We start from the raw sequence: 24,930 nt of genomic DNA, 5'->3' as shown, positions 1-24,930 counted from the left end.
GTTATGACGATTAAATGAGCTAGTACATGGAAAGCACTTAAAACAATGCCAGGCATATAGTGAGCACATTAGAACTATTGGATTCAGGGTGCTTGAGTGGCTCAATTGGTTCAGTGTGTGACTCTTGATGTGAGCTCAGGTCATGATCTCATGGTTGGTTCATGAGATTGAGCCCTGAGTTGAGCTATGCTGACAGCACAGAGCCTGCTTGGGATTCTCTCTCTCCCTCTCTCCCTACCCTTCCTCTACTCATGATTTCTTTCTCTCTCTCAAAATGAATAAATATTTTTTTTAATGTTGGATTTAAGGGATAAGATCTTCTCTCCAAATCAGCTGGTGATCTTCTCTTCCTGCCACTGTCTCTGTAAGTCACCATCCTTCTGTGGCATTGCGCAGGCCTCCTTCGGAAGCATGGGGCCAAGGGATCGCCTCAATGTATTTCTCCCTGTGACAACATTGGTCATGCAGGAAGCAGGCATACTTCCTGACCTCAGTAGGCACTCAGTAAACATTTGTTGGATAGACCAGGGCACCACCCTGGTGGAACAAGAGTGAAAATGGCTGACACCCTAATGAGGAAAGAGGATTGACTTGATGCTCAAACCCTGAAAGGCAAGATAGCCAGAAATCCTCTCCTCAAACCTCTTATAATTACCATTGTTATTTATTCACTTGTAGAGGACTAGGAAGAGGCTGACAGGAAGAGATGGGGAGCAAGGCCCTGGACATCTAGGAAGGATTAAGGAATTGGGAGCTGACATATACTGAGTCCCTATTATATGCCAGGCACTGAGCTAAGTGCATTACATATTTTACTTTAATTCTGACACCAATCCTCCCAGGTAGGTATATCATCCACACTCGATGGAAGTGATATGTCTATCCAAGGTAACTCTGTGGTGAGCTGCATAGATAAGACTTAGTTCCATATGTATTTGACCTTGAAGTCTTCAAACTTTCTGCTGCACCTTGCTAACAGAGTTTTCTCTCAATTCTTCAGCAGAAACTGAAATCTTGAGCTGGAAATTCTGAATGTTCTATAACTAGATAGGATGGCAAAGGGGCTGAGTTTCTTCTTTCCTTTTCCTTAAGGATAGAGTCATGACTTCTCCAAGGCTGGGTTCCTTCCCAACCCCTCTCCTTGCTTCCCACCATTGTCCCACTCCTGAGCTTGCACAGGTCCACATCCTCTAATTCAACTCTTTATGCCAGTAATTATGCACACTTTTTCAACTATAATTTTTCAAAGCTGTGAGAAAAACAAACACCAAATGCATTTTTAACCAGCAGTGTTTTCCTCCAGTTTCACGCATCCTTAAGATTTACTCTGGATTCCGTTAACCCCATCATAGCCATTGATAAACACCACCAACTCCATCTCGAGTCTGGACTCTACATTCTTTAGTGCCATTCATTGGAGGTATGAGGGCAGCTTCAAGGTCTAGTTCAGATTCCTGTTTGCCAAGAAATGCCACGTTCAGTTAGGGTGGGCAAAACTTCCTCAAAACATAGCAATTGAGGTCTTCCCCTAGAACCTTTCAGCCATCACATCACATGGTACACTACCTGGCCTTGTCTTCTTGCCTAAAACTGAGAACCTAGTTCACACCTGGTTTCTCATCATCTTCCTGCCCCAGCCTTTAAAAAGGCTTGGTCCTTTAGGATTCTGCCTTTTAGAATTCCCTAAACGCTGTGATGACACAAAGCCACTCGACCCAAGATAAGCAATAGGTGTCCTTGAGCATGCAGGCCCCTTACCTAGCTAATACCAGGAGCTAATCCCCCAAGCGGCTAGGGCTTTAGTGAGGGGAGTATCGCTCCCATTTTGAGCAGCAGTATGACCTTGGAGAGGTCCCAGCATCACGCACTTGCTATTGGCTATTTAGTAGCATTCCTTCTTTGTAATCCATTTATGTAACACAGATGAAAAGAGGGTTAAGGTCATTCATTATCCATTAAAATGCAATACCTAACATCAAATGTTGGGTAGGGGATAATTGGGTAAATCCATCTTTTTTTTGGCTTGCATTGATCTTCCTGTATGATTCCTATAGGAAAAAGGAATCATAAGCAGTCACCCCTTGCCTTCATGAGCTCTTCTTATCTCCTAACACAGCACTGCACATGGGGCCCTGCCTCCTGCAGAGGGTCATGGGGAACACCCGACACTTGGGCTTAGCCCCCTTGGTCTGTACATCGTTACCAGAACTCTGGTTGCCAGATTCCATATGTTGCTCACAGCTAAGTTTTCACATTCCGTTTTCTCACTTCTTTAAGTTTTGCCAAGCATATGCTTGCCCTGCCTTCGGGGGGAATATCTAAGTGTAATATATAGAAAGCTACAATATCAAGAACTGTGTTGGCAAGTCTATGTAGTGTTGAGAAAATTTACCCTATTATGTTAAAATTGTGGTTATTTTTACACACTGTCAACACCAATACTTGGTTTCTAATGGATGTTTTTCTTCCTTCAAGCTGGGAGAAACTCTCCCAAACTCTCACTGGGGCACCATTTCTTACTTTTCTTCCTTTTTGTTGCTCTCCTGCTGTCATTATCAGGTTTCTACCAAATACACAGACTTGTCATTTAAGGCCACTTCTTAATTCTCTTTACACTGTGTGGGTTGTTTGTTTGTTTTTGTTTTTTTGTTTTTTGTTTTGTGTTAAAAAAAAAAAACCCAAAACTCTGACTTTCCAAAGGGAGTCAGCTCTCACTGAAACCATGACAGGCTTCTTATCCATTGCATTCCAAGGTAAGACTATCAAACTTGGCCTCACTTGCTATCTCTTAACTTTTGCCCTTGGCATCCAGACAGCTCCTCGATTCTCAGGATGCTTGCTGCTGAACTTCCTGTCTATATAAATGCGCTTGGGGAGTCTCTTGCTTCTCTAGCCTGCTTCTTCCTCCTCCCAGAGCTTCCCTTTCCCTTTCCATGCCGAGCAATTATTCTTATTAATTATTCCAGCTAGCAGTAATTATCAGCAGTACATGCCCCAAGCCACATTAATAACAGAAATCTCTAGGACACTGAGGAATCAGCTGGGAGGCCCCCTCCGCCTTTTGATTTGCCTGGCACGGCAAGTTATGCTCTCTGCTACTACCCGAGCCCCTCCCATCATGCCTCTGCTTGCTCTTACGGGTCCCCAGTTGCTCCATTCTCTAGCCCTGTTTGACGGTGTGATGAAACAAGGACAGCATAATCTAGACCTGTGTGGTAATAAGCTCCATGGAACCATGGTGTCACGAGAAGCATCTGAACCTTGGCACAGTTGAAAACTGTCCTTAAGAGCCCTCAAAGTTGGGTCCTGCACACTCTACTAATCCTTTGACCCTTATTTGCAACAATTTTTAATTCGGATGTCTTCTCCCCTATCACTCATTTGTCTTGGCAGTCATTTCTAAGTAGTTTAAAACCTCAGGAGCAGGTCATAGGTGTATTTAAATGAGTGCTCTTGTTTCATAGAGAAATTTTGAAAAATCAATTTGGTTTACATAAAAATTCCAAGAAATTAAATGATTAAGGTGTTATTTTATCCATACATGGAAAACTGTGTTCATAATGACCTTCTGAAAACCAGTGAACTGGCCCAAGTCACCAAAATATTTGGGACAAAAAAAAAAAAAAAGCACATGACTAGGAACAGAAAAGAATAGATGGAATCAGTTTAGAATCGTGCGTATTTCTTCCCAGAGTCACTTTGTGAGTATGTGTGCTTGAGAAATGAGATGCCGTGTTTCGCTAACGTAGCTCCTAACAGCGATTTGGAAACCATCTGCCCATTGGAATCTTCTTTTTTTAGTCCAAAGCAACAAAGTTTGAAACACTCGGATATAGTGTCAACTGTGACTTACTACAATTGCAAACCATCAGCAAGTTTCCAGAGATGTTGCAATGCAAGGTGCTAATTTGCAGATGTTATAGCAAAGATCTTATTACTAAACCACTACAGACCACATGTGGCACTGGTAAGAATCAGGTGGAAAAGAAAAAACTTTCAGCATTGTCAAAACAGTGCTTCTATCAGTTTTTGCCATGTGAACAACAAAAGAGATAAGCTAGTTTTTCTTAAAAAAGAAAAAAAAAAGGATGGGGTGAAACAAGGAGGGGGTATGTGAAGCAATGCAGAAAAGATAAAATTTTAAGAGTGACACTATTTCACTTAAAGACACTACAAAGAACAAAAGTAAGAGGAAGTGCCTCATTCTGACACTGTGCATACCGGCTTCCAGCATGAAATACTGATGCATAATTGTTGAGGCCACTGGTAAAAACTCAGTCCTTTGCAAATTTATTTAATTTAAATAAGCTTCCCCAACATTGGGGGAATGTGTTCTCTCAGTGTGCTTCATTAGTGTAGCTTACACCACAAAACTGGCTGTATTGAGAAAGATTGCACCATTATCAAATAATTAGGAATGCCTTAGCAGGTGCATACACTTACCTTAGTAATTAAACCCTTGTTAAAACACCAAAATCCAGAGACTTTAAATGGTTACAGCATCCCAAAGGAGGTAGCCCAGAAAGTGATTCTATAAGGTAGTGTCATTTGGGAACAGGGATATTGAGCAGAATCTCTTTTCCTCTTGGGATGCTTACCAAGCACATCTGTGCACATCATGAGATGCAATAAAAATTGCAATGACAATGCTAGACAAACACCCACTGCACAAGATGCTGGGCAGATCCAGTGCCATCCTGCTTGGAAGCAGATACTATGCAACTGGGCTCTGTGCTGCCATTGTTTTAAGCTTGGATCGCAAGACAAAGAGGAAATAAAAGTGAGAATCTCTGAGATACTCAGGCTACTCTCTTCACTTTAAGGAGAGGGTAGCCCATACACATTTCTCCGTAAAACCTAACTCTCAAGTTTTTCCTTGACAAAATGCAAAGTTTGGATAGCGTTTTCCTCCCCATTGGTTTTTGAGGTATAGGCCCATATAAATATGACAAACAGTCCCCAATAAGCCAACATTCAAAAGCAGTTCCTAAAATCTTGCTGCCAGCAGTGTTAGAGTGATCCATATAATTACAAATTAGATCCATTTACTGGGGTCTGGTTGCCTATGCAAGAGCTTGCCTTCCATATATAAACATAATTGTGATAAATCTGGACTCAACAGCCATGGGGCATTCTGAAGATGATATCTAGAGGTTGCCATGACAACTCCCTAGAATTCCTGCTGTCTTTTCATGGTAGAGTTCCTAGCTAAAGCCTGGAAGGTATCTGAAATAAATCATCAAAAGGTGGGACAGCTGGAATTGGTCCATGGAAGAAATCCAAGTATGTGGGTCCATAAGTCGTGTGGTAAGGAGGTTGTCACTTGAGGACAAATTTCCATTGCTTTGCGGAATTTAGGCTGAGCAATAGGATTCTTAAGGAGCTTGGTGTTCCTGAGGCTGAGATAGTATGATATTGATACTAATGGCCTCAGTCAACCACTGATGTAATCACTTCCTGGGAGAAACATATTGTACATTCCTCAGACTCACACATACTGCAGGAGCTCTGTGGACCCAGTCATGTGGCAAAAGGTATCGTCGACCCTATAAATGCCAACCAACCTTCATGTGTGACTGTCTTCATAGCAGAGACTACTTTTCATCTGGAGGCCGCCTGATACCAGCAGTGGGGGCAGGTCGTTGACTAATTCTGGTTCTGAGGCTCCCTGAGCTGGGTGCAAGTTATACCATTCATTTTCAAGAACTTGGAAGTCTATAGTCATTTTCCATATTTGTAAAAAGAGGATACATACTCTGAACTAAACTGGTAATTGAGAGAATGGAATAAATTAACAAATGTAAAACACCAAACACAGTGCCTGACACTTACTAAACACTCAGCAAATTTCCTCTTTATTCCTCCCTACAAAGATTTAAAACACGACGTCAATGCAAGCCATGTTGTATTATTATTATTCAACTCCAGAATCTGCAGATTGACAGGCACTTCACTGATACTCGCTTACTTGGCCAGATCAGTACTTTCTGTTCAATTTGCACATAATAATAATGTAACTTTGCAAAGGGGAAGGGGAAGTGGTAGTTGTCCTATCGGGATATCAGCAGCCAGATAGATGTCATGTGGTAGTTTAAGTGATAAACAGCTGAGAAGACCAGAGTATTTAATCGTCCATTTCTTCATGCCATAAATTTAGGCAGGTGGTGGCTTTGCCCCTTTACTCTGCCCCGAAGTGAAGGAAAGTTTGAAGTAACAAAAAGGGGATTAGAGTTGTTTGAAATCGTGCCGTAACTCTGGACCTGCAGGGGATGTTTCTAACATATTATTCAATCAACCAAAACACTGTTTTCACCTGTAAGACAGCACATCTGCTAGAGCAAACTGTATATTTTTATATTTTTAAACTTTTCATTGAAGCACAACACACATTCAAAAAAGTACACAAATCAGGGGCATCTGGGTGGCTCAGTCAGTTAAGCATCAGAGTCTTGGTTTTGGCTCAGGTCACGATCTTGCGGGCTGTTCGTGGGTTTGGGCCCTGTGTCTGGTTCTGTGCTGACAGTGCAGAGTCTGCTTGGGATTTTCTCTCTGTCTGTCTCTCTCTCTCAAAATAAATAAGCATTTAAAAAAAGTGCATGAATCATAAGTGTATAGCTTGATGAATTTTTATAGATGGTAATGTTGTATTTTAATGTCATTTAAATACATTGTTATAATAGGTTAACATTTTTGTCTTTGAATGTCATATCAAAATTTTAGAGTCCCAGGGTTACAGAATTTTTATTCCTTTTCCTCTTTTTTTTAAGTGAACATGTAGTAGATTTTTCGTGTTTTAGGATATAGTTTTAAGAATTTTAAATGGTAGATCTGTACAACCACTGCCACAATCAGGATACAGGACAGTGGCATCACCCCAAAATCTCCCTCATGGCACCTCTTTGTAGTTGACTGCTGGCGACTATTCATCTGTTCTCTGTCTTGTAGTTTTGTCTTTTCAAGAATACCACACTATAAATGGAATCATACAGCACGTAACTTTTGCATCTGGCTTCTTTTACTTTGTCCTATGCTTTTGCAATCTACCCACTTGTTACCTATATAAATAGTTCGCCATTTTTACTGATGAGTAGTATTCCATTGTGTGCATGGTATACAGATAGTTTATCCATTCACCCACTGGAGGACTTTTGGGATGTATCTAGTTTGGACAATTAGAAATAGAACTATAAATATTTGTATGCATGGTTTTATGTGAACCTTTTTCATTTCATTGGGGCGAATATATGTAGGAGTGGATTGCTGGGTCTAAACTATATCTACTAAATCCTCCTAGCATTATAGTCTACATTATCTTGATCAATAAACTATTTCCTTCTTAGAGTAGGCAGAGCTTCATATTTTAGAGAGATGGAAATGTTCTCTTATGGTCCTCAGATCAGAAAATGCCATTTTTATCATTTAACTTCCCTTTTGTTATTATTATATAGGCAATTTTTGATTATAGTTACTATAAACATAACAGGCATATTTTTTTATTTGCCAATTGAAAACATTCCTATATATATTTGAAAGGAAAGTTGAAGACCTCATTATTTTGTATCCCTAACTAGGTCAGCATCTGTCTCCTAAGAACTAGATGTTCCTCTGTTTAATTACAATACAATTTGCATATCCAAGAAATGTAAGTTTGGTTTTAGGTTGGTGGTTTTCTTCTTTCAACACTTTAAATATTTTATTCCACTCTCTTCTTGTTTGCATGGTTTCTGAGAAGTTGGATGTGATTCTTATCTTTGCTCTTTTATGGGTATTTCTTTTCTCTGCCTTCTTCCAGATTTGTTCTTTATCATTCATTTTCTGTAGTTTGAAAATTATATGCATAGGTGTAGTTTTTCAGCATTTATCCTGCTTGTATTCTCTGAGATTCCCAGATCTGTGATTTGGTGTCTGAGATGAATTTGGGGGAATTCTCAGCCAGTCTTCCTTCAAATATCTCTTCTATTCTTTTCTCTCTTTCTTCTCCTTCAGATATTCCCACTGTACAAATGTTACACTTTTTGCTGATTTCCAACAGTGCCTGGATATTCTGTCCTGGTTTCTTTAGTCTTTGTTCTTTTGGCTTTTCAGTTTTTGAAAATTTTATTGAGATATCCTCTACCTCAGAGATTCTTCCCTCAACTGTGTCCGGTCTGCTAATGAGCCCACCAAATGTATTCTTCATTTCTGTTAGAGTGTTTTTGATCTCTAGAATTTCTTTCCAACTCTTAGAATTTTCGTCTCTCTGTTTACATTTCCCATCTGTTCTTGTATGCTGTCTACTTTATCCGTTAGAGGCCTTAGCACATCAATCAGAGTTGTTTTAAATCTCCAGTCGGATAATATCAACATCCCTGCCATATCTGAGTTTGCTTCTGGTTTTTGCTCTCTTCCACCTGTGTGTTTTGCCTTTTAGTATGTCTTGTAATTTTTTTTCCTGATAGCCAGACATGATGTACTGAGTAAAAGGACCTGCTATAACTAGGCCTTTAATAGTGTGGTGGTGGTGTGTGGGAGGGAAGCATGCTGTAACCCCCTTTGATTAGGTCTCAGTCTTCTAGTGAGCCTGTGTCTCTGAACTGTGAACTTCAGAAGTGCTTCTGAGACTCTCTCCCACCCACCCCACCAGGTGGGGGATGGCTAGATTAGGCTGGAGTTGAGTACTTCCCTTTCTCCAGCTAGGTAAGCCCTGATAAAACCCAAGTGGGTTAGTCTCTGCTTAACTAGTTTCTTCTGGGGACAAACTTTCTTCAAAAGAACAGAATAAATAAGTCACAGGAATAAAAGGCACAGCATAAAAGATATAGTCAATGATATTGCAGCAGCATTGTGTCAGGACAGATGGTAGCTATACTTGTGGTGAACATAGCATAACATATAAGCTCATCAAATCACTATGTTGTGCACCCGAAATTAATGTAACATTGTGTGTCAGCTATACTGGAATAAAAATTAATAATAATAAAACTTTAAAAATAAATAATAGTAAAAGAAGAAAAACGGAATGCTCTGACATATTTCAGAAATGGTTGCTTCTCTCCATTTGCTGGAAGCAAGAGGGGGATTTTTCTCTGATATTCATTGTGAAAGCCTAGTTGAACTTCTACAGATAAAACTCAAAAAAAGTGTAAGGACTCCCTGGAGTTTTTGAGTCTCAGACTTGTCCACATTGAGCCTCCAGCAATTTGTCAATTATAGCTCCAGTTTTCCTACCCTAGCCCTGGTTTCTGCAGAAGTTTCTGCTCATGGGTTTCCTATTCTGGTAAGTTGTGATTCTCTGTATTTACCTATCTGACTCTCCAATTTGGGGGCAGCACATTGATCTCCCTTCTTTTAGAGATCTAAGAAAAGTTGTTAACTTTTCAATTTGTTCAGCTTTCCCCTTGTCGTTAGAATGGAGTGGTGACTTCCAAGCTCCTTACATGCCAGACAAAAACTAGAAATTCCAAACATTGATTTAAAATGTCATCTATATACAAATTTCTCCATTTACCCCAAAATGATCTTTTGTAGTCTTCACAAATCTAGGATCCAATTAAGTTTCCCTCTTTATATTTCATCATCATGCCTCTTTAGTTTCTTTTAAGCAAGAATTGTCCCTTCCTAAGAAAAAAAAAATTTGTCTTTAGGATATTGAAACTTTTAGAGTCCAGGCCAATTGTATTGTAGATTAACCCATATCTTGGATTTAGTTTGTCATGTTTAGGCCTAGCTTAAGCACATGGCAAGAATTGCATAAATGATGTTATATCCTTTCCATTGCATCACATAAGGAGGTCTATATTGACCATTTTCTCTTTGTTAAATTTGATACTTGTATAAAAATACGTTTGCACTTTTGTAGTTAAGAGGTACTCTGACTTTCTGTCTGTGTGAATATTCTATTCCCCACAACCATCCACCCAATGGTTTTAGCATCCTTTAACATGGCTTGCCTAAAATCACTTATTATTTTAGAGACTGAAACATGGTGATGTTCTAATTCTATCAATCTTCTACATTTATTGTAAAAAATGGCTGCCCTTTCTTTTGCTTCCCCTCCCCTCATATCATCATGGATACATGGACTCTTTTTTTGTTTTTTTTACCCCTTACTTTTGTTTGTTGCTCCAATTGTTTCCAATGCGGCCAGTGAGGATCCCTCCTAGCCAGTTCCTGTGGGTTCCTGTGTCCTTTTGACATGGTCTCATTAATCTTTGAGCACTTCATTGCTTTTTGGCGCAATAAGACATCCCAGGTTCACCTTGTACTTTCTCTGCCCCAGCTTTGGAATCAGCCAAGGCTGGAATGTGTTACTTAGAAACCAAGATCTGGGGCACAGGTAATGCCATTTTTGGACACAGTCATCAAGTAGTTTGCCCTACAACTCTCCATGACCAAGTCTGGTACCTTCCATGTAAAGCTTACTTCCCCATGCAGCTCCATCCATGTCTTTATTCCCACTGCCACCACTCCTTTACCCTTTCAGACATGAGCTCCACAGAACCTCTCCACAGGCTTCCTTGTGTCCAGCCTCAAACCCCCAATCCACTGGAACATGACCTCTACTACTTGGTAAGTGGGCTTTTGGGCTAGAGCTTTGATCCCAGCTCAGTTAACCTATGGACTGCATGAACTTGAGTAAATTAGTAAGCTTTTCTGAGCCTCCATCTCTTCATCTGAAAAGCAGCAATAAGAGTACTTACCTCACAGAAAATAAGGACTTAGAGATAAGATGCACATCTCAACCATATTTATGAAAACAAGCTCAGCAGTCAGCCTTTTCTGGAAACCCTGCTCCACCCACAGGTGTTGAAAGGAGAAACATCATGTGTGAGGTGACCCCAGTGGATTACAGCTGACTGGGCTGGGAGGAAGTTGCACAGTGGGGAGAGAGACAGAGAGAGAAACTGAAATTAGTATTAGTCAATGAAGCTAAAATGTCAATATGCAGAATTTGTGCCAGCTGACCAAAAAATCCATGCATAGAAGAAGGTGCTCATGAAACAGAAGATTGGAGAAGGCACCATGTCTTGGCTCTCAGCCTGTGGCAGGACATCCATTCTCCCCTCCCTCTAGAGGATGGTACTCTTCAATCACTGCTCTCCAGTATTCAGCCCTTCCCTCCACGTTAACTCTGACCTAAAAGCAGAAAATCACACTTAGCATTTCTACTTCTTTGAAAAACATCTTTCCTGGATTCCACATTCCTTCTTGCCTCCATTCCATATACTTCCCATTCCACTAAACTATTTAGAATGTGCAGCCTACAGTTTCTACGACTCATTGAAACTTCTGCTAGGGTTACAGATTCCTTCCAAATTGCTCCTGCTAACTCATATTTTTGTTTTATTTTACTTGACCCTTCTTTAGAGTTCCCTCCTACCTCTCCGACTCCTTCTCAATCTACTTCACAGTTCATTTTTCCTCTGTTCAATCCAAAAATGTTGGTATGACTCCCAGGATGTGACCTTCAGTAACTTGGGTTTACTCTTCCCACACTGCGCTGAGTGACCTTCTTCACACCCATGGTTTCTGGTTCCCACCTGTAGTTAATAACCCCCACATCTTCATCTTTCACTCATAACTTTGCTGAACTCCTGACCCTTGTTTCCACACCATCTCCACTTGGATGACCCCGAAATAAATCAGTCACGGTGCCCAAACTGGACTCACCATCTTTTGTTGAAACCCTGCTTCCTACATTCTCAGTCACCATCATCTACTCAGCCAGTCAGCCAAACCAGAAAACCAGGAATAAATCCTGCATTCCTCTTTATATATACACAGTTGACATCATGATGATTCTTTCACCTTAATCTCTCTCAAATACTCTCCCTCTGCACCTCCTTGTTGCCCCTGCCTTCTCTGGCTCTCATCACTTGCTGTCTGGCTTATTGGCCATCCAGCCTCTAGTTGGCCCCTCTATTCTCTACATAGCTGCTGAAGGAAGACTTTAGAATGCAAACCTGACCATGTCCATTGCTCTGCTGAAAATTCTTCAGTTCCCCTCCCTAAGTTTCAAAACTCTTAGCTAAAACCTTGCAAAATCCTGGTCACCAGCCTCATTGTCACCTTCTTTTACATGAAACTTTTATCCTACCCATACAGAGTTCTTTTCAATGTTGTACCTTCCCATGCGCTATTCATTTTCATACAGTTCCCTCCTTGCACCCCTCCCCCATGTGTCTAGTGAATTCCTAATAATCATCTTTTTAAAACATTTTTTTAACGTTTATTTATTTTTGAGACAGAGAGAGACAGAGCATGAACGGGGGAGGGGAAGAGAGAGGGAGACACAGAATCTGAAACAGGCTCCAGGCTCTGAGCTGTCAGCACAGAGCCCGACGCGGGGCTCGAACTCACGGACTGCGAGATCATGACCTGAGCTGAAGTCGGCCGCTTAACCGACTGAGCCACCCAGGTGCCCTCTAATAATCAATTTTTAAAATCATGAGTCAGACCATATCACACAGACATGGCACATGTCCAAGACCTGCTGGTAGATTTCTGTTGTCCTTTGAGTAAAATCCAAACTCAACATCTGGTTCAGTGTCCCAGAGCATCCAGTCCTGCCTTCCCCTGTGACCTTCTATCACACCCTACTCCCTCCTTGCCCTTTCCACACACCTGGTGTGCTTTCCAGCTCAAATTTTATGTCTCAGAGAGGACTTCTTAGATTTCCCCATTGCTACCAGTTACTTCTGTGAACTTATGTGGTCTACCTGATCAGAGTTTGAAAACCAGACTCTGCCACTTGCTAGCTATGTAACTCTGGGCAAATGTATCAACCTGTCCTTACCTCCATTTCCTGATCTACAAATAGGGGTAATAATGCCTTCCTTGGAGAATTATTCTTAACCATAAATGAGACCAGTTTCTGATTCAGAGTAAGCATACAACATGTTAAAACCAGGAAGTGTTTTTAAAATGATGAGTATAAATATTTGTGTTTTGTTGAACACCATGGCCAGTGTAGTTAGCACTACTTGGAATGTGAAACTTCTATGGCCCAAAAAGCCTCAAAAATGCTTTATTTTCTGTAGCATTAAACACACACACACACACACACACACACACACACACACGCTGAAAAAAAAAGATAACCTAAAAAAGATAACCTAAAAGCCCCAGCATTAAAAGAGTTTTTTTGGTCTGGCTCTAGATTTTCCAGATTTATCTTCGACTACTCTCCCTCACAAGCTTTCTTAAGCCAATCTGAACTCTGAGACCACATGCCTCTGTCTTTGCTTGCACAGAGCATCTAGACCTCTAGCAATTCTACTTATCCTGTATTTTCTTTCTTATCTACCTTTCTTCATCTTCCAGATAAAACTTCCCATGATCACCCATGTTGGAAGTATCTCTTCTACATTTTTTTTATGTTTTTATTTTATTTTTGAGAGAGAGAGAGAGTATGAGCAGGAGAGGGGCAGAGAGAGAGGGACACACAGAATCTGAAGCGGGCTCCAGGCTCTGAGCTGTTGGCACAGAGCCTGATGCAGGGCTCAAGCTCACAGACTGTGAGATCATGACCTGAGCCGAAGTCGGATGCTTAACCAAGTGAGCCACCCAGGTGCCCCTAGAAGTATCTCTTCTTATTCTGAACTGTTTATTCCATCATCTTGCATATCAGAGGAACCTCAGATTCAATGTGTCTATAACAAAAATCGAAGTATGGATTGGGATTTCTCTTCTGTCACCCCCTAATCATTCACAGTCTTGATGAATTCGTCCCCTAAACTACCTAAATGACTTCCTAAACATTTTGTTTCTCCAAATGCTTCACTTCTGCTCTATTGCTATTGTTGATCCTGGTCAGACCTCTGCCATCTCTTCCTTACTGCGGCAAAGCCATACCTCTGGGCTCCTTACCAAGCCTTCCCTCACCACTCTGCCTGCAGAGTACTTGCTCTGGAATGGAGCTCTGGCCATCTCCCTCCACCTTCCTGCTCAACTGTCTCCTTATCTTCAGAACTGACCTGTGCTCCTTAGGTTGGCACGGGGGGTCACTGCTATGTCTCTTACTTTTTCTCAAAAACTGCATTTATTCCCCTCCCCCACCATATACCCCAAGCCGTACTGTTTGTACTATTTCCTCTGCCTATGTGTCTTCCCTTTTCTCATCACATAACTCACCTTAAAAAAATAGTTTTTTGCTCATTTCCCCTTATTACAAAGACAATACATTTTAATTAGGAAATTCAGATCAACAAAATGAAGATAAAAAAATACTACCATTTTATCATTACCCAGAGATGAGCAATACTGACATTTTTTCTATAATTAAATGTAGCTTTTATAAAAGTGGAAATATTCTTTATTATTTTATAACTTTATTGTTTTTAATTAATATAAATCATGAATAACTTCATATTTCGTCTAGTTTTATGTTTCAGTATTACATTGTGATGGCTACTTAGAAGTCTATTGTGGGACAGTACTACAATTTATTTAATCAATCCCCCATTGTTGGATATTTACATTACTCCCAATTTTACTAGTTATAAACATCACTGTGATGAATAGCCTTATTGATAAAATTGTTTGAACATGAATTTTAATTTCCTTTATAGAAACTCCTGAAGGTGTATTTGCTGAACCAAAAAATATACACTTTAAGGTTTTGATGCATTGTCAATTTTTTTCAGGAAGCTGTAGCAATAATTAAATGATATTTTGTGGGTAAAATAGAGTTCCTGTTTTATTTTGTGTTTCTTTTTGGTAAGAGTAAACATTTCTATATATTTGATGATCTTTTATATCTCTTCTTTTGGAGTTTCCTTATAATGTTCTTTCCATCTCTCTGTAGGAATGTTTAACTCTTTAAAAGTAATCTGAAAATTTTTTGTAACATTAATGCAATTGTGTGTTGAAAACATTTTTCCAGATTATTGTTTGCCTCTGCCTCGCAATTTTGTTTGAGGTGTTTTTGAATGCCGTTAGCTATGTTGCACAGTCACCAGACTCAATAACCAAACTGCCTGTGTTTGAATCCAAATTCTAACACTTACAAGCTATATAACCTTGAACAAGTTACTTAACCCCTTAATACCTCAGTTTTCTTATTAATAAAATGGAAGTAATAATAGAACCTACCTTACAGGATTGTTGTGAAGATTAAATTAGCTAATACATGGAGAGTGTCTAGCACAATATTTGGCACATATTGAGTGCTCATGATAGCTAGGTTACGTCAACAATGGTTCCACTCATTAAAGGGTTAGTATCCAAAAAATTTAAAGAACTTATAAACTCAACACCCAAAAAACAAGAACCTCATTAAAAATGGGCAGAAGACATGAACAGACATTTCTCCAAAGACACATAGGTGGCCAACAGACATACGAAAAGATGCTCAACATCACTTACCAAAAGGGAAATGAACACCAAAACTACAATGAGATATCACCTTGCACCTGTCAGAATGGCTAAAATCAGCAACACAAAAAACAACAGGTGTTGGTGAGGAGATGGAGAAAAAGGAACCCTCTTGCCCTGCGGGTGGAAATGCAAACTGGTGCAGCCACTGTGGAAAACAGTATGGAGGTTCCTCAAAAAGTTAAAAATAAAACTACCTTATGATCCAGCAATTGCACTACTGTGTATTTACCCAGAGAATACAAAAACTAATTCAAAAGGATATATGCACCCCTATGTTTTCAGCAGCATTATTTATAATAACCAAACTATGGAAGCAATCCAAGTGTTCATCCCTATATGAATAGATAAAGAACATATGATATATATGAATGAAATCTTGCCATTTGCAATGACATGAAGGGAGCTAGAGAGTATAATGCTAAGTGAAATAAGTCCATCAGAGAAAGACAAACACCATATGATTTCACTCATGTGTGGAATTTAAGAAACCAAATAAATGAGCAAAAGGAAAAAGAGAGAGACAAACCAAGAAACATACTTTTAACTACAGAGAATAAACTAATGGTTACCAGAGGGGAGGTGGGTGGGGAAGTAGGTTAAATAGGTGATGGGGATTAAGGAGTGCACTTGTCATAATGAGCACAGGGTGTTGTGTGGAATTGTTGAATCACTATATTATATACCTGGAACGAATACAGCACTGTATGTCAACTAATTGGAATTAAAATAAAAACTTAAAAAAACAACAACAACAATGGCTCCACTCAGGAGTCATCCCTTTAGAAAGCCATTTCTGAACCCCCAATTGACTAACATGCTACTCACCTATCCTTCTAGAACATTTTTCTTAACACTACTAATTTTATAATAATGCATTTATATGTCAATCTTCCTCAATAGGCTGGAAACTAATATGGTGATCAGGGATTGCGCCTTAATTACCATTATATTCTCAATGCCCATCATATGCCTCCTTCTTGCGGGTGCTCACAAAATATCTGTGAACTGAACTATAGCTCTTCAGAACCACTCTAACTGCACATACTTGAACTATTATTGAATGTGTACTTAATTAGTTCTCCAACTGGATAATACACTTCTTGGGAGTAAATACTCATATTTTTTTCTTTATACGACCAAGCCCTGAGCCCAAAATATATTAGATATTCAACAATGGAGTATTACAAGAAAGAGATTGAGAGGTAGAAAGGGGAAGACTAAGAAAATAAATAAAGGAAAAAAGAACAGCTTTCACATAAGTACAAGTCACATGCACATCCTTGAGATCTTGTCTTGGAAGGTTTTACCTCTGGTTACTAACTCTAGTCTAACAAAATCTATGGTCAACACCATGAGCCAAATAGAAGGACACAAAAGCCACAGATATCACTCTAGTAAACTGTGAACAGCCACTCAAGTCTATGTCCTTTTAGTCAAGTACACTGTTCTCAAGACAACACATCTTCCATAGATTCCTCCTCCTTCCATGTGCCAGTACTTTCATAAGGGCACTCCTGAACCTGAGGGTCTAGGAATGGCTCACACAAAACTGTGGTTGAAAGACCTTGGGTATATGGTGATGCAGAGAATTTATCACACTCTGGGTCTCAGGCTTATTCCTGGTCTGAGTCAAAACAGGTGTCAATCCACTCCTGAAACAAATATTACGCTATATGTTAACTAACTAGAATTTAAATTAAAAATTGGAAAAAAACAGGTGTCGATCCAAGTTTCTGTGTTTCTTCTGTTGAAAATAGCAAGCCTACATTCAAAGAAGCTTCGTAGTTGTGACAGCCAAATTGATCAAAAGTGATGACATTTTCTACTCTTTAACTATCCTGGTAGCCAGAGTTTTTCCATATGATGGCAGCTCATGGTTATTCCTGTAACCCATTTATTTATTTGCTTATTTAATAAGTCAGTTAAGAAATATGTACTTCAGTCTGTGACACGCACTGTGGATACAAAGTCAAATGGGACAGGACATTCTCACCCTCAGGTTCTTAAGACAAGTGTGGCAGATTGACAAGTAAATCATGTTTAGAATGTGTTTTGTGAGCATTTTGATAGAGTTATGTTATAGGTGTTACTGGAACACAGAGGAAGTGTGCTTAAAATATTCAGAGCTGGGAAAGGGAGGTCATGGAAGACCTTCATGTAAGAGATGAGGCCAGACTGAATTTTGAGAAAACATTCATTCATTCATTCACTCATTCATTCATTCAATATTTACTGACATGAATAAAAAAGCATACAATCCATTTAGGCATGGAGTTTATCTGTCAGCAGTGGACAAGATAAGGTTTCTAAACACATGGAACTGATTATTAAACCATCAAAAGCAGAATGTAGAAAAATGAAGTGAGATGATGTGATAAAGAGTGACAGGAAGCAGAGAGACCAGATCACTAATGGTCAGTGTGTAAGCTAATTCAATTCCAAGCCAAACACTGAGCATATATATGCACAAGGTACTCATCATCTGAGAGCCTGGATGGGGCTGGCAGCTATGGGAATGGGAATGGGAAGGAAGGAATGGAACCAACCAGACTCTGAAGGAAGACTCAGCACGTAGAGGTGGCAGAAATGAAGGGGTGAATGGAAGAATACCAATACTTCAAACAGGAATAGGAAGGCTGGGAGAAGAGATCCTGATTTGAAGGAGAAGGTATTGAGCACTAGAAGAAAACAGGGCTCAACACATAAGACCCTCAGTCAATGTCAAATGAATGTATGGATAGAGGGGTGGGTGGTTGGGTGGATGGCTAGATGGATGATGTGGTAGAAAGTGGTATATGAGAGTCAAGGTACTCTTCACTCCCGTCCTATCTTGGTCCAGTGGAAAGCAACACACACACACACACACACACACACACACACACACCCCATTTGTTTTTATTTCTTGACATTTTTATCTCTCATTAAACTATCAGCTCCTTAAAGGAAATAATTATGTCATTCCCCTGGAGCCTGACACCATGCCTGACCCCAGGCTGTATAAATGTATAGTTGCTGATTGCATATGCTGGTTGCCGTTCTTCTCTATCAGCCACCATTTGACTGCCTTTTTATGCCTGCTGGCTATGGCTGTCCACTGGCAATGCCGACCGGAGAAGAGCTGACTTTTCACCCATGATCCACCACTTGTTCTTTCCTCCTTCTCTGACAAGTCTTACTGTGTACTTGCTGATTTAGTCTCCCAGACATAGGCACCTGACTGTCAAATCCAGGCACCTGGATTCACCACACAGCCTACATTCAGGGAAGAAGGAACCCATTTAGAAACTGACAATACATTCAACCTGAAGTGCACAAATTATTAGGTTGGAATGAACATCAGGCTTATTGGAGATTGTAGCAGCCCTACGTAATTGGGCCAAATTGTGGTTTATTCAGCTAGCTTTTATCATAGTGACTCCTGTTAGTGCTGCTATAGTTAAGGGTCTGTCAGTTTTTCCATTATAAGACCCTGTTTCAGAGTCTTATAACTGCTACGGAAATTCACTGCTGCCTGAAACCTTGACACATTAGAGTGCTGGCAGCCTTTGGGTATATTTTGAAAATAAGAATAAAATAAAAATGACGGGGTTATTTCATTGAGATATGTGGCCTCAGCTTGCTAGCCTATGAGGATTCTATAACAAGCCGACCTTAGTCAGGCAGTGGACAGTGAGCTGACATGATAGATAGTAACATTTTAACATTTTCCCCATTGTCATTATGCTCCCTCTTGCCAGTAATCTCCTTGTTAAAGAGCACTCGTTGACATGATGGACAATAACGGCCCCATTGCAGTTATCACTGCCCATCACAGAGGAGCCCAAGTTTCAGAAGTTCCTATACATTGCACATAAATTGACTGTATAAAAGGTTGTGGAAATGTTTTTGATAGGACAAAGACCCAGTCAGAAGCTACCCTCCCCAATCAATGCTGTAGTTGGCTGCAAAATTTGTAAGTTGGCTATATTGCTGTCACTTTTGGGAGCTTGAGTTTACATGGGTAATAATGAAATAACTATTTTCTCTGAAGTTCTTTGCTTGCAATTACGACATGCTGCCAGTGGCCGTTATATGGTACTTTGGTTAGTGCCTTGTGTTCCAGACTATAGGTTTTCCCATAAGAGAGGTTAGCAGAAAAAATAATTAGCCTACCTCCCAACCCACAAATAACCTTAACCTTAACCTGAAATATTGATATACAATTAGAGTAAGATGTGAAGAAACATGCACCTAAGTAAAATTTGACATTTAAGCAATGTAAACTATTGTCAACTGCCACTTGACTTGACTTTGAGCCTGTCTAGGGTCTTAAGCACATCACCTACTAAGACGTTGCTTGAAGTAGAATAGTTAGAACATGGGGTCTGACGTCAGATGCGAGGGCTTACAAATTTCCAATCAGTCATCCACGAACTCTGTGATTACGGGCAAGCTGCTGAGCTATTGAAAGTCTCTGGTTCCTTTCTTTTTTTAATGTTTATTTATTTTTGTGTGTGTGAGAGAGAGAGACAGAGTGTGATCTGGGGAAGAGGCAGAGAGAGGGAGACACAGAATCAAAAGCAGACTCCAGGCTCTGAGCTGCCAGCACAGAGCCCAAGTCAGGGCTCGAATTCACAAGCTGTGAGATCATGACCTGAGATGAAATCGGATGCTTAACCGACTGAGCCACCCAGGCACCCCTCTGGTCTCTTTCTAATCTGTAAAATTAGAATGATAACAATACTTCTTTCACAGGGTTGTTATGAGGACTGATTAGGAAAACATATATCAAAGGCTTACAGCATCAGTCCCAACCTCTTTGATATTGTTCCTCATCAGTAAAAGCATTTGAGCCTGCATGTCTTAATAAATGTATAAAATATTTCTACATTTGTAAATTAAATTGCATGCCACTAAACTATTATACACATTATAAAGCATATACAAAAAATAGAAATTTTAAATGATTGAAATAAATAATACTAAAAAATACTTTCATTCTGTTTCATTAGTAATACAGAACACATTTTTGCACTCAGAGAAAATTTTTGCTAAAATAACATTTTATATTATTATGTTGAACTAATATTATTATGAGAGCAATGCGATTAAAATGATTCATTTTTCTAAAAATCTTGCTTTTAGTAATTAAGTGATGTAATTAATTTGCAGGTCTGTTTCTACTTTGTCTTAGTGACTGGCCATCACAGCTTTATACATATTTCACTAAGATATAAATGTCCAAATGAAAGACATAAATTTCTGGCTACCACCTATTAAAATTTGCAAACTATATGACAATTATGGAAAACCTTGTTGAAACTCAGGAAATGTTTATCTTCTCTGGTTTTAGTTAGTTATTTTTGAAACTAATCAGAAACCATTGTTGTACTGAACAGGTTCAAAACACTGAATCTCTTCATTTGAAACTTTATAAATAGACAAGAATATTGTGTTTCTGGGTTTGTTTCTAGACTGAAAAACTTTTGTAGGTAACAGATAATATTTTTACCAAAAAAACCCCCTGTAATAATGAAAACATTTCTGACATCCTTTTTAAAAATGCTCTTTCCATGCCAGAGATTTCTTTTTGAAAAACATCTATTTTCTCTCTCATTGTTTGGTCACATTTGTCTGCAAAGTACAGACAAAGTGTGCTGATTTGAAAACAAAAAAGAAGAAAAAACTCTAGATAGCATATTATTGACAGACTAAAAAACCGAGCAAATATGAGACATATATCTTTGTTTAAGAATGCTCAACTCAGGGGGTGCCTGGGTGGCTCAGTCGGTTAAGTGTCCGACTTCGCTCAGGTCATGATCTCACGGTCTGTGAGTTCGAGCCCCGCGTGGGGCCCTGTGCTGACAGCTCAGAGCCTGTAGCCTGTTTCCGATTCTGTGTCTCCCTCTCTCTCTGCCCCTCCCCCGTTCATGCTCTGTCTCTCTCTGTCTCAAAAATCAATAAACGTTAAAAATTTTTTTTTCAATGTTTATTTATTTTTTGGGGGACAGAGAGAGACAGAGCATGAACGGGGGAGGGGCAGAGAGAGAGGGAGACACAGAATCGGAAACAGGCTCCAGGCTCTGAGCCATCAGCCCAGAGCCTGACGCGGGGCTCGAACTCACGGACCGCGAGATCGTGACCTGGCTGAAGTCGGACGCTTAACCGACTGCGCCACCCAGGCGCCCCAGTAAACGTTAAAAAAAAATTTTTTTTTAATTAAAAAAAAAAAAAAAGAATGTTCAGCTCAGTAACTCTTAAGACACACTTCCAGGAGATAATGTGAGAACCTCTGTGTGGTCCCAAACATTTCACCCGTCACATCTATGTCATGACAAAATGTAAAAAGTCTAAAGAATGCAGCCTGTAAATCCACTTATGTCATGGAAATTATAAGTCATGATAAACTGGAAAATGATGGGGCCACTGCCAAGAAGCCCTGCATGTTGTGGAGCCCCACCCCTCTTCAGGACCCCTTAACCTAAACATATGGATTGAGAGGGGGTGCTGGAGCTAATCCATATTATTAAACACCAGGCATGCTAAATCTTCTCTTTGTTATGATCAACAGAAATATAAATAGAAGTTCCATGTTTTCTGCCCATATCTCATTGGATAGTTTCCCTGGGGTGTGGGCAGCCCACTTGGGGGACTATGAGCTCTGCAGGTACTGAGACACGGCAAGCAGTCGATGGTTGTCAGTGACCTCTATTACCTTTCTATTATACCCCAGTCTTTGTCCTAAAAAAGTGTTCTTAATCTTTCAGAGGTGGTTTCACACTCTTTCAGCATCTGATGAAAGCTACGGGCTCTCCCTTCAAGCAAAACTCCTGCCTGTGACTTTGTGCACAACTTTCAGAGGGCCCGCTCCTGAGCTGGAGAGGGTCTTAGGACCTCATAGACTTGTTAAAACATGTGAAGGATTTTGCCACTTGGGGATTTTAGTATTGCTTGATATTAACCCACTTGTAGACTTGCTTCTCAAAATCCTCCCACCCTCCCTATTATACATTTATGTAGATAGACTCATGAGCTTAAATGAAGGGATTCCCACCGTCTCTTCCTGTTCCTGTCTCTTGCTGCACAGAAACAGATGGACAGACACCACTGTCACTTGGTATTCACTGGAAACAAGCATAAACTAGCTGAATTTTATCTTGAAATGAATGATGGTTTCTCTGCTGTTTGAGGAAGTGTCTCCAGATTTCCCTAGCCTAACAGAGACCAAATGATCAGGTTTTGCTTTATTAACTTAAAAGTGAAGTTTAAGTTTATTCTTTAAAGGAACACAGTTCTGGTTCAGAAGTGGCTTTCTGAAAGTATGCCTGCTGGGAGATTAAAGTCTTGCCGAGTGAGAAATTTCATCCAAAGATACATATATATAATTTGGATATAATATGTATAATCCATATTAATATGTAAATTATACATATATGTGATATCTTTATATTGTATGTAATATATTCCATGTATATTATGTATATGATATGATTATATATGATTTGGCATATCAATGTATATATATATGATATATATAAATTTTTTGGATGATAACATTTTCATACAATACTGAAACAAAAACATAGTAAAAATTTTAAGTAGAAAAGGAAAGTTCCAGAGGCTATCAAAAAAAAAAAATGACATCTGAAAGTCTTCCTAGATCTTCAAGCTCTTTTTTTCTCATTTGTCTTATTGTCTATTTAGAATAATTTCTTCCTCAATGGCACTTACTCAAAAATAAGGGATGGGTATCATAATTAGGCTTAACTGTTTCCTTGGCCAGCGTGTGTGTGTGTGTGTGTGTGTGTGTGTGTGTGTGTGTGTATACATGTATATTCACTGGTTGCTGAAAAAGATGTTAGTTTTTCTCTGTCTACAAAATTGTAAAATGCCTCTTGTGTTCCTGCTTTGCTTCTCTATAATGTCCCCTGACCTTTCTACTTATAAAGAATGCCAGATATAGGTCATCAAAAGTCTCCCTGAAAAGGAGCAGAAATTAATGATCATTTTCCAATGCATCTCGGCACCAAATCCCAATGCTACGTTGTGCATTTTTTAATGGAAGGGCATGTGAGTCGTCTTATAGCAATACGTGTGTAAGAGGGTTAATTGGTTTTTGTTGCTTTCCTCTTTACCTTTCTAAATGCAGGATTTTTCTCAATCAGACAGCCATCTTTTGGGGGGTAGATTATAACATTTACTGGAGGAATGTGAAGGCAAAAATGTAGGCAATATTCGGCTTTTGAAATTCAAAGTAAGTCAGACTAAAGCCTCACAAGTCAGGCTGTTGTCTTGAGAGCAGATTTTCTAAATTCCCTTATCTCCCAGTGTCAGGTGAGCCTACTCCATGGCTCCACAGTAGTAAGAAAATATAACATAGGAAAAGTCAAAGTCAAAGCGCACCATTTTTCCAGCTCAGGGCATTGTAGAGGGGGGGTGGTGGTGGAAGGGGAAGAGGAGGGAGAGAGGGCTCAACCTCATCAACACAGATATATTCCCCACTAACACAGGCATTGTAGCATGAGCTAATCTTTGCAACCCTGCTATAAGTGGAATGAGATGTCACTGCCACCAACTGAGGAGTTGTAGAAGCTGACGTATGAGTGCCAGTGCCTTTTTGAGTTATAAGCATCCAGAAAAATGCTTCGGTAGCTAGAATAATTACTGATTTTGGAGATACGGTCCAGATACGGAGATAGAAAAACTGAGACCCCCATTATTATAATTGACCCAGGACATATGTTGATATTTTTAAAGTGTATTTACTTATAAATAAGTAAATAGAGACAGAGAGAGAGTGAGCATGAGCAGGGGAGGGGTAAAGAAAGGGAGGGTGGGAGAATCCCCAGCAGGCTCTGCGTGGACCGCACAGAGCCCGACGCAGGGCTCAATCTCATGAACTGTGAGATCATGACCTGAGCCGAAACCAAGAGTCAGATGCCCAACCAACTGAGCCACCCAGGGGCCCCTAATTTCTATTCTATTTATAAATACTGACTCACTGAGGTATCTTTTGGTTGATACCCAAAGGCTTGAGCTTAAGTTCTCCTCATGTTATTGAGTCATTTTGAAAGCTAGAGTACAGACTTGGAAAATGAGCCTGTACTTCTTCCCTCTCACGTAAATATTTTAAAAATGCTTGAAGTCACCTCTGAGGGACTGTCATGGATTGCCACATGAGAGAGTGAGGTTAAACCCCACTGTTGAGGGCAAGAAGCAAAAGAGAGCCAGGAACAGGCGTGACTGGACAGCCATAGCGTCTGGTCCTCATGCCTTCTGTCACCGTCACTATTAAGATTCTGAAGCCCTTAACGTTTTAGCATTAATTATTCATTAGACTTAGACATAGCCATGGAGTCATTTTAATGAGCTTTAATGGCAAATAGCCAAAACATCGGGCCTCTCCCCTTGCGTGTTACCTGAGGGGATTCTCTCCAGATCCTTCCTGTCCTCATCTGTAATAAAAATACTGTTAACCCTTAATGCCCCTAGCAGGTCTGGTCAATGGCCTGTGGGTACCATAAATGCTTCCCGAAGAGATGAAGTCGGGGCAGAGTAGAGATCCTAAGAAACTGGAAAGAAATGTGAAAGAAG

Source organism: Prionailurus viverrinus, chromosome D3, assembly GCF_022837055.1.
Source record: "Prionailurus viverrinus isolate Anna chromosome D3, UM_Priviv_1.0, whole genome shotgun sequence".
NCBI lineage: Eukaryota > Metazoa > Chordata > Mammalia > Carnivora > Felidae > Prionailurus > Prionailurus viverrinus.
This window is presented reverse-complemented; position numbering follows the sequence as displayed.